The sequence below is a fragment of the Anguilla anguilla genome, chromosome 2 (genome assembly GCF_013347855.1).
Source record: "Anguilla anguilla isolate fAngAng1 chromosome 2, fAngAng1.pri, whole genome shotgun sequence".
Classification (NCBI taxonomy): Eukaryota; Metazoa; Chordata; class Actinopteri; order Anguilliformes; family Anguillidae; genus Anguilla; species Anguilla anguilla.
In genome coordinates, this window is record NC_049202.1 from 71481046 (window position 1) to 71492583 (window position 11538).

Here is an 11538-nt window from a genome sequence, read left to right on the forward strand (position 1 = left end):
CAACCACACACTACACCTGCCAAATTCACTAAAGTGTTTACTTCCTGAACCAAGGATGTAGAGTAATTTGTGAAATCAGGTGGTGTACAGTATGGTTGGACCAAGTACCTGCAGGCACTGCAACCCACAGGGTCTGGTGTTGAGTAGAGACTCAAATCAGGCCCTTGAAGGCAGTTGTACCAACATTAATATTTCATAAAACATCACAAAATTCTTGATTGTTTTCTTTCAATGCGCAAATATACATTTGCATATTAAACTCACATGTTGTATCAATCAACCTGACAGGCCTTCAAAATTTTAAATAGATTGGACAAATAAACAGTTAACGGCCCTGGGGTCTCTCAGGGGGCTGTCCAGTGCTAATCTATGCGGCAGTAAATCCTCTATGGTTCACTGAATGCCAGCAGCGCCTCAGTAATCCCAAGGGATAATAAACAGCGTCCCATGGCATCTCCCACAGAGGCCAGTATTCCGCTGGCAGGGCTTCCACCGTTACACTCGTTGTGTAAAAACAACCGCTCTGATTGGTCGGGCACCTTGACTGACCTTGTGCCAGGTGCTGGGGCCCTGGCAAGGGAAATGTCCAGTTGCCAGCAGCCCAGGCTTTGGATTGACAGGGCGTTGCCGTGACGAGATAGGCCTGCAATTACGGTTGTGCAGATTTTGAGATGCAGCTGCACAAATGACGGGTCCAAAATGTGGCTGTTGTTTGCCATCGTATTTTAGATCCCAGTACGACAAAATATTTATTCATTCATTAATTCATTGGGCGGCTAATGTGGCTATGGAAATGCATGGCAGAATCACAGGATGGTATACTATCTAAATATAAAAGCTTTCACATATGTAAACTAACATGTTGTTAATACGTGCCTGCAGATATTAATTCTTTATGAAATTCTTAATTTGTGGGTAGCGGTGTTGCCTCACAGCAAGAAGGTTGCGGGTTTGAATCTCAGCTCGGGGCCTCTCTGTGTGGAGTTTGCATGTTCTCATACCATGGGTATGAGTGTGTGAGCGTGAGTGCATGAGTGTGACTGAGTGAGTGAGTGAAAGGGGTGTGTGTGCCCTGCGATAGATTGGCGGCCTGTCCAGGGTGTATTCCTGCCTCTCGCCCAATGCATGTTGGGATAGGCTCCAGCACTCCCCGTGACCCTGCTCAGGATAAGCAGGTATAGATAATGGATGGATGGATGGATGGATGGAGAGTTCATTATTCACCTGTCACTTTTCTACCATCAACTTTCTGCAATAACTTCGCAGAGATTTTACATGTAGCAAGCCTGCTACTTAATTAGCTGCTCAATCCCAACCTCGGTCTCGAGACCCCCTGTGCATGTTCTTGTTCCAAACAGAGTTGCAATTCCAGAATTTAGTATGCTGTTAATTTTTCTTAATAAGCGCAAAGTAAACATATAGGATTTTATTCTTCATGCCATGCATAGCTATTTCTGCCCATATTAGCCTATGCCAGAAATAGCTATGCATAACATGAAAAATGAAAAATAAATAAATAAATTACTTAGCGCTTATTGTGTTATATTGCACAACAATTATTTTTAAAAAAAAGGTAACACTTTTTTAACGGATCAAACTTAATAGTATCCTAATTAGGTTGTTCTAGACGTGTTTAAGTTCGTTTACATATTTGTTTCCATTAAACGTATTAACACGATGCAGCTTTTGCTCGTTATAATTTGTTTTGTTTAAATTCTTCATTATTTGTCTTTGAATATCTATATACTAACTTTTAGCGCCCGTGTGTCCACGCGTTCACCACTTAGGAGCCAACTGACTCCTTTAATTTAATAAGTTAAATGATTCCACCTCCTTTGTAATGGTTTGCAATATAACATAATAAACGCAAAATTCTGGGATTGCAACTGTGGTTGGAACGAAAACCAGCATGCACCGAGGATCCCCAGGAGCAAGGTTGAGAACCATCGCTATATGCACAAACGATGCCAGCGAACAGACAGCTATCTGAGAAATTGCAGAACAGAAATTTTCTGAACGCTGTTAAGCGAAAATACAACTGAATTGAACTGACTATAATATGTTTTTATGATATACCCTCTGTTCATCATCGGGTCTTTTTTTAATATATTTTTCATCAACGCTTGTCAGTTGCACCTGTGTTCGCTGCACTCGTAAGGCGGAACATCAGTTAAATTGCAGCTCAATCTACCCGGAAGAAGAAGAACGAGCGCGCTCGGATGAGTATGCGAAGGTATCGCTGTTGGTCGGTTTCGATTTTCAGAGATGTTCATTCTGTTCTCAACGAAAGTAATTTGATACGCTGGTCCAATATTAATTGAACGATCACAGTGCAGTTAGTCATTAGACTGCATTTAAGATGACATCTGGAATTGCAGGGCATGGACGGTTCGGAAGTAATCGTAGGTAAGGGGAAAAAAGTTTGCTATCCACGATGCTGTCTTTTGCACGCTGCAAGCTAACGTTAGTTTTATGGTCTGGCATCAGCAATAAACCTTATTTCGCTTTCTGAATAATGCTTATCTAGGCACCGTTGCCCTCTTACGGACAATCCAACTGTTTTGATTATTTCCATGCCACTGACTCAGCTGCATACGCTGCAAAAACTACGCCAAGTAGCTTTCGCCAGCTACGTGTACTTTTGTCACCTTGCTTGGTGTCTTCGACTGTCTCTTGTAATAGCCTTGTTCTAATCTAGGCTATTGTAGGTGGTTAGCTTGCTAAGTGATCGCAGCCTGTTCTTTCAATATATATTGGCATAATGTTCGCTAGTTGGCTACTATTCGATGAAATTGCGACAGTTAAGTTGTGTATTTAAATGACAACCTAAGTTGGTTAAATGTCCTTTCTAGTTACTTTAACAAATGTTCAGGAATTCGTTTTATTTTCCCCAACGCATTTCTCAAACCAACTTCAATTGACGCCAAACAAGATTGCGAGTAAACCGTTATTCTGTAAAATCTCGTCAATACCTCCATCGGTTTTTCAAATGGAATACACAATAGATGTTAGAAATCTTGATTCGACTGCAGACACTACGCACATGGAAGACTTACAGAAACCATTTTCCACAAGGGGGCGCCTGTGGCTCAAATGGGAAGATTCTTTTGCATCCGGTGACATTTGGAAACGTTTCACATTAAACTTTCAGCTGGTGCTGTTATGTAAAGTTGCTGTCCAGTCAGTGTTGCATGCACTGTTGCACTGTCCTGATTTGTTGGCGAAATACTGTTGCTCTTGTACTATAACTGCTGTAACTGTTTCTATACAAATAATTGAATAGCACTAACAGTTAAGACTACATTTCTTTTTTTTCCTTTTAGTGGGCCTACCATCTTGAGGGTTTGGTTATCCAGAAGACGTCCCCCGAACTGGAAGTATGAAGATGATCTGTAAAGCTATGGCTGTGTCCGAAGCTGCTTACTTGCCAACTATTGAGTATACACGTTGCATACTACTTGTATACTCAAGAGCAGACAAGTAAGCTGTTTCAGACGCAGCCCTTGTGTGAATTGTGCCTGTAATGAAAGTGTGAGGTGGTATTGGACCCTAATCACATCTCCTAACTGGCATGTCTGGTAAGTGGCTTGTGGGTTTTTTATTTCTTATTTTTATTTTTTAAATATTGATTTGGATTTGGTCATGGGCAAGAGCTGCAGTGTAGCCAGACTGGCAGTTTGCTGGAGCTCTACCCATCAGACCCAGATTATATCAGAGTGGACACGGGAGTCCCTCGGCAGTAGCAGGTGTGAGCATTGATTCAGCTGTTATGCTCATGTATAATACTGCACACAAACCCAGCTTGTTTTTACACGGGGTGTACTGAATACATTACCGTGAGTTAAGAGATTTGTTTTAGGGCAGACCTGGGTCAAATGCGTGTTTGTTTTGGATTCAAATACTTTTTCTGTGCTCTTGATCTTTCCTAGATTTAATTGAGTGTGCCAAAATGACCAGAAGGCAGGGTTTGCACTGAGTATTTCATTGGTTCCAATACACCAGACAACATCAGTAAAGTATTTGAATCCAGGCCTGTTTTAGGGCATGCCTTGTCTATGTGCTTTGTCTTTTTTTCCCCCACTTCATTTTGATTAATGTTGTACTTTTGCCTTTCTTCCTCAGGGTAAAGGCCATCTTGCTGCCTTGAGGGGTTGTTGCCCCCAGCCAGACTAACAGGGTCTGTGGTGTGCGTTCCCTGCTGTTCAGTCTCAACTGGCCCAGCAAGTTCTTCACAATTTAAATAAAAGATTTTAACTCCAGGCTTGCAAGTTGTCCTACTAGTGTATTAAAATAATTTAAAAAAAATTAACTTCACATTTTAGTAGTGCCCACCCAGAGTCCCAGAATGAAACCACTGTTTCTGACCCAAAAGCTCAAGTGGCTACATGCCAAAATTGACAGGACTTGTTCTGCTGCACAGTGCCTTTTCAAATTTGAGTGAATAAAATTTTTCTTCTGTGTGAATAATCTTGGGTTGACTGGGTCTTCAGTTGGACCAACACTGACTTGTCTTTCAAATATCAGTTTCTTCTCAAACCTAGCTATCCGAAGCTGGTTCCATAATTAGCGTGTGAATGGAGCCTCAATGACCGATTGTAAACCCAGTTTCACTTTGGACAAAGAATTCATTTATTTTTCCACATGATTTAATAAATTGTTAATGTGCTTCAATAAACTCAGTTTTTATGTATTCTGTCTTCTGTGGTTTTGCTGTAGCTGTTTGCATTCACCCACTCCATTGTGTGTGTGTGTTCACTTTGTCGCTGATGGAACGTTTGTCTCTGTGGTTTAAGTGAGTGCTGTGTGTGGACTTGCATTATGCCTTGTCTGCGATTTTTGTATGGGCTGTTTTATATGAATTGCAGGCTGTGGGCCACTTGTCTGACACCAGTGATGGTTGTTTGTGGGGAAGTGAATGAGCAAATGTTAAATTCCATGGATGCCTATTAGTTGACCAAAGAGACGATGCTTGCTTTAATAACCATTATCAGTTAAGCTTCTATTAAACAAAACAAAAAAAGATTTAAAGGTAATATTGGCTGGTTCACTTGGCTCATATAAAGCTATCAACGTCCTTTCTGTTTTTTTTTTTTGTTTTTTTTTTAACTGAATCTGTTGGCGGTCTTTTCATTGGATTTTCTGGCGTGCTTTAGAGTGTTTTGAGCATGCGTTGAATAATTGCTCGTGAGTTTTCACCCATTTTCACATTGATCCTACAAATATTTTGTCAAATGTTCCGAGAGGCTAAAAGGGTGTGCAATAAAAATGTCTTCAAACTGAAGAATGGTAATGGCGCAGGACAATCGCAATGCAGAGTCCACTAATGATCTTAAGTTAATATCCAAAATTAAATCAACATTTTTCTTTAATGTCTATAGTTGTTGACTTTCCATTTAAATTAAAATATGCATTGTGTTTCTTAAAAACACAATTTGAGTTCAATAAGCACTGACGCTATCTTTCCAAAGAACACAATTTTAGTTCAATAAGCACTGACGCTATTTTTCCAAACTGCGTTTGTGAAGGGAAAAGGGGGACGCTAGCCACAAGGTGACGGTTTAGAGATGACCTGTAAAAGCCGACACTAAGTAATGAAACTCGGGGTAAAATGCTAAGCGACTCATGCGAATGCGTGTAAGATCTATTTTTAATGGTTATGCTATAATAGTATTGTTGACCATGCTATCTCAAATGTATGATTTGAGGGATAACTGTAGCCTATATTGTCTCGCATATAAAAATATTTTAACCTCGCCCCATCATGAACAGGCCTCATGGAGTAACTTCCTTATTAAAAATAAATAAAAACATACAGGTGTGTAGTAGTCTAGAATGAGAAATGTTAAACTATTAACTGCAGTTCGAAGTAGCTGTGGCTTGTCTTCGGTTTCAGTTTGGCTGTGGAACAGAGGAGGGTACAGACTGTTCTAGCATTGTTTCCCGAAATGTTTAGCTTTGTATTGCAAATTAAAGTAGGCCTACAAGATATGTTATATGCCTGGATAAATAGCCTATAGTGCGATGCGATTATTTTATGCCAAGATGTATAAACTAATTTCATTAAGCAACAAGCCAATCTGTTAAAAAAAAATAAAAAAATACAAGAAAAATAACACGTGTGTCTTTGCGCGGTCACGTGTACTAGGACTGGAACAGCGACGCTAACCGCTTTACACAAAGCATTTTACGTGCGCGACCCTGCGCGTCTATGGTAGGGACGTTCTCGTATTAAAAAGCGGAAGAGGAGGAGAACAATCCGTCAACTAGAGGGGGAGGGAGACTGTTTTTAAACCATTCTCGTACAGTACACCACTTAGATTAGCTGCACTTACAGGAGGCCTGTATGTACAAAACCCGTCTCCTTTTACATTCCAATTGCATTTGAACTGTCATTCAAAACGGAAAATATAAAAAAAGGTTCTTCTTTCATCGCACACTATTTCGGGCGAGCGGCTTCCGTTGTCCACAATGAGCCTGGGATATGTGTGACAGCCGGCGATGAAGACACCAATATGTACGCGGAATAACTAAAAGAGTCGGAGGAAAATAATCGAAACGGTTCGAAGGCAACGTTCTGAACTTCTTTAAAGAAATTCAGTTGGAACACTTAAGGTGAGTTGAACAAATCTGTTTAACCATAGCCAGCTAACCCTAGCCAGTTCACAACTCTAGCCTGTGACCAGTTGGCTAGCGTTTGAATTTACCATCTTTTAAACGGGAATCAGTGCATTTTCTTGCTTGTTGGCCGGCTCGAAACTAGCTTACGTTGGCTAACGTACCACCATTACTGGATACTAGTAGTTGAAAGGCTACAATTGTTCCAGCCTCGCGACAAAGCTCCATAATGCAGCTAATTTAAACGTGTAATCTATTTGTATCATGGAACCTTGTGGCGCTTGCTAGCCATTTTTCAGTGGAGTTGGCAGAAAAGTAACAAAACAGCTGTTATCTACGGAAAAAATAGGTAGCAACGTTACAGTAACCCTGGTGTATTTTCGAGTAAAATAAACACCAAGCCACGAACTACTGCTTGTATTGAATCCGTCAGGCTTACTGGGTTAACCAGTGCATTTTATCGCATCATAACTGCTTTGATTTTGAAGTTGGCATTACAAGTATGTTATCGGAACTTTAGATTCGATTGAAGCATGCCCATGTGATGAAAACACTTGAACTTGTTTATATTTGTTGAGCTCCATTTTATGAATTCATAACTGAAAGTCAAACTGGGTCTTGTCAGTTCCACGACACGTTTTTAATTTCTTTGTAAATTTTGAGTTGAGGCGATTGTAGCCGAGCTATTTACGATTTTCTTTGAAAAGCGCGTATTTCTCACTTTTAAAGATCAAACTGATAAGACTTTCTCGTTTTTGTTTTTTACGTCTTCGTTTGTGTCATATGTGTCCAGCTGTTTTAGCTGCAGGGAAAATGACATCGCATTTACGTGGTTAACTGAACGACTGTTTATTTGAGAGCCAACAAAATTGCTTGTTATGCTCATTAATGTTGAAGGGTTCGGTAATAGCCAGTTTGAACTGCAGAAAAAATTTGGGCAGAATACCATCAACAGGATTGTTCTTTTCCGTCACAGTTATGTAATGAGGGCGGATTGCGGGCAGTTACTTGGCGGGCCTTAACATGTTAAAAGCAGTTATTAAGGATATACTGTGCAGAACATGTATGTTGTAAACAAACCATGTTTCTGTCCTTACGACTGTCAAGACAAACGGAATTTCAATTGCCTGGGGGTAGCAACTGTGGAAAAATCCCCATTCGTGTTTTCCGAATGGGTCTAACATGGAAATGATGTAATACATATTTGTAAGGTTGCATAAATGAAGATTGCTCATCTTTCACTTAAAACATCAGAAACTACCTTATTTTCTGTAATTCCCAGCACTATTTTCGTCATCGCCTCTGCTCGTTCTGTCCGGAGACCAGACAGCACAGCGAGAGTCTGCCACTAACCAGCTGTACTCTCCCGGAAACTTCTGGGTTGATGTGGAATTCCTCAGGCAGTCTCAAGTTTACACACTGCGATACGTGCGCCAGGGACCACAGTTCATTAGACACTAATCTACTCTACCAGAGGTCACGGACATGATTTTCATCTTATTTAAAATGGCTTCCTTCCTGTATCTCTGTTTTTGCCTAAGGCCTGCAGTGTTGTAGATGTGGAATACGTGGAGGTTCTGTGGTGGCGATCTTTGGCTTTGATCTTTGGTGTCGAAGGCGTAAATCGGATTCATTTGACTAGATCAGAGGTTGTCAGTGAAGATCCTGCAGTCATTTGATTAAAGGGAATGACACTGTCCTGCATCTCCACCTCAGTCCAACACTGACGGACTGAACCCTCGTCACAGGCACCTGACATGGGCACACACACACAATGCAGTTACGCACATTACATATGTTTATTCCTTTATTGTTAAGTGAAGTTAATTTGTGGGCTCTTCTCTCCTTTACAGTCTGTGGGCACCGTTGGAAAGACTGCCACCATGGTGCAAAAATATCAGTCCCCGGTTCGGGTTTACAAGCACCCATTCGAGCTGGTGATGGCGGTGAGTGTTCAGCCTCTGATCCCTGCTTTAACTGTTTATCGTGTGTGTGTGCGCGCGTGTAACTGTGCGTGTGTATGTGTGTGCATGTGTGTGTGTGTACGCGTGTGAGTAGCTGTGTGTGTGAGTAATATGGTTGCTTGTCGTTCTGTGGAATAGAGGCATATTTACAATGTTTTTATTTATTTTGGTGGGGGCGATGTTAATTAGTGAATTTGACCTTTGCTAGACCCCTTTTTTTTTTTTTTTTTTGAGTAATTCACTCGGGGTAGTCCAAACAAGGGCATTCCATGAAAGATTAAGCTGGACGCCCGGCATTCCTTTCCCCCCTCCATATAGGCCTATGTGTTCCGCGACTAGAATTCGGTGTACTGGGTGTAGTGTCTGTCATAAGGGGCGACATAGCTCAGGAGGTAAGACCAATTGTCTGGCAGTCGGAGGGTTGCCGGTTCAAACCCCGCCCTGGGCATGTCGAAGTGTCCTTGAGCAAGACACCTAACCCCTAACCCCTAACCCCTAACTGCTCTGGCGAATGAGCGGCATCAATTGTAAAGCGCTTTGGATAAAAGCGCTATATAAATGCAGTCCATTTACAATTTACCATAATGCAGCGCTGCCTGTCGGTTCGGTAGCGCCGCGTTGCGTGAAGCGCTGGCTCTTCCAGTCGCGTGGCGGTGCGGCTGAAAGGCACTCTGGGCACTCTCGCTGCTCGCTCCCTTCCTGACCTCCTGCTCCTGTTAATGTGAAATGAGTTGCGCTCTCGACACAGCTTTCAGTGCTCAGCGGCGGACGGGCCGTTTTGCTGTGTTAAACATTCACCGCTCTCCTGGCTTTTAGCGACCGGGAGCTGGGGCGGGATGCCTCTTCTGTTTCGAGAGAGGCCGCGTTCATCGCAGGGGTGCGCAACTCCGGTCCTGGAGGGCCGATCTGTGTGCTGGTTTTTGTTCCAACCGATTGCCGTAGATGTAGTTTTCTAACAGCTCTGTAAACTACGCTGCTTTACTCCTGCACTTGAACACAGTGAAATCTCTCGGATACACTTGTAGTCTGCGGCTGTAGCTGGTGCTTATACGCACGTCAGATCAAGTTGCGATTGGGCTAATTAAATAAACGTTGGCACAGAATCCTGAAATGGATTGGCCCTTGTTGTGCACCCCTGGTTTATCGCGATAAGGACGGCGAGTCGCGACGCAGCCCCCCCCCCCCCCCCCATCTCGGCCCTCCTGTGCCCCCGGTTTGCAGCTGGGCAAGGGGGTGTGTGTGTGTGTGTGCAGTTATCTGAAGCCTCTTTCACAGCTGCTTTACTGAAGGTGAAATCCGAGGCGTATCTCAGGAGCTGAAGGTCGTTGTGAGAGGCACTTCCATGCCCCTCTCTGTCTAATGAGCTCCTCCGCTAGGCTGGGTTGAGGTATTTACATCACCGTCCTGCGTTTCCTGGGTTCGGGTCACGCAGTGTTTCTGCCCTTCCCTCTTCCGATGTTTGTCTGAGAGGGGCAGTCTGATTCAACACCTCGTATCTATGTGTTAATACCACAGGACGCCTCTTTCAGCTGCGAAATCGGACCTGTGATACCGCTGTTATGTTTTTGTTTTTTTTTTTTCCTCTCTGTTACTTTCGGTCTGGGGGGAAGTTTCAGGGAAACATTAACTAAAAGAACAGGGTCAGTTCTCAGGCTTTTGCTTAAGTGCTTTGCGTTTGTTGGTGCACCATTGACTGGGGGGGGTCAGGTGCAGCCCACGCTGTCTGAGCTCCTTTTGGAACAGGTGCTGCTTCCGGTGTGGCCGGACTGAGACGGTGTGTTTTGACAGCAGTGAGGAGGAGGAGGAGCCTGAGTTTGCATCCTCCGCCCGTCGGTGTGGATCTCATTTGTGTCCACTTCCTGTTACACGACTCGCTGACCAGTCACCACACAGGCGTGGCAACATGGAGATTGCCTCATCGAGCTGAGAGCAACAGCACAATGACAGCTCAGTCCTGTGTGTGTGTGTGTGTGTGTGTGTGTTTGTGTGTGTGTGTGTTTGTGTCTGCGTCTGCCTGTGTGTGTGTGTGCCTGTGTGTGTGAGTGTGTGTCTGCGTGTGTGTGTGTGTGTGTGTGTGTCTGTGTCTGCGTGTGTGTGTGTGTGCCTGTGTGTGTGTGAGTGTGTCTTTGTGTCTGGGTCTGTGTCTGTATATATTTCTTTTGCTTTCAGTTTCTGTATTATTTGTGTGTTTTTGTTTGCTCCTGTTCTTCTCATTGCTTGACTTTTATTGCAAAATATTCCCTGGAGAAGTCACTCGTAGTTCCTGGATTTCCACTTCCAGCAGTTTGCACGATGAGCAGCGTGCTTCTTCGTTTTCTCTGTTTGGATAGCAGCTGTCTTCCTCTCATGGCCGTTCTGCTCGCTGTCACATTCCTGTGAGGAATGCCAGATATTTTTCAAACCCCAATTTGTGCTGTGTTTATGTGTACCCCCCCCCCCGAGGGGAGTTTCCTGTGTTTATGTATACCCCTCGAGGGGAGTTTTGTCTTTTGTCCCGCACGCACAGCAGAGCTGTAATGCTGTGTCTTCGTTTAAAAAGCGAAACTCCGTGGGCCTCATATTGGGGTTTTCCCTCTGTGATAGAATAAGTAGATGAGAAGTTAAAAGCGTGGTCCTGGTGCGTCAGTGTGTGTGTAAACTCAGATAGAAACTCGGATAGCGACGGTGTTCTGACTGCGAAATATGAGCAGGATTCTTTGATTCGTCATGAAGTCATTGGAATGTTGCGTATAGCGCCGGCTGAACTCGCGTCCGTGCTGAAGCAGTGTGATGCACAGGCTCTATTTGTGTGTGTGTGATAGTGCACGAAGTGCTGCGCAGCGATAGGAAATGGCCGCTTCCCCTTCAGCGCGCTGATACGAGCTGACACCGCGCGTCTGTCGGACCGAGGGGCCGTGTTTGGGTACGGACCGGGCTCTGGGTGGCGGGCGCTACGCTGATACAGGCTGGCACTACGCTG

At 43.6% G+C, this 11538-nt stretch overlaps 1 long non-coding RNA gene across 1 annotated transcript; it reads left to right on the forward strand.

Moving 5' to 3' along the window:
• Nucleotides 1-2181: 2181 nt before the first annotated feature.
• On the forward strand, nucleotides 2182-4690 carry LOC118219673. The gene is made up of 3 exons (XR_004763799.1): nucleotides 2182-2406; nucleotides 3324-3578; nucleotides 4123-4690. It is a non-coding gene; the product is annotated as an uncharacterized LOC118219673 (long non-coding RNA).
• The last annotated feature ends 6848 nt before the right edge of the window (nucleotides 4691-11538 follow it).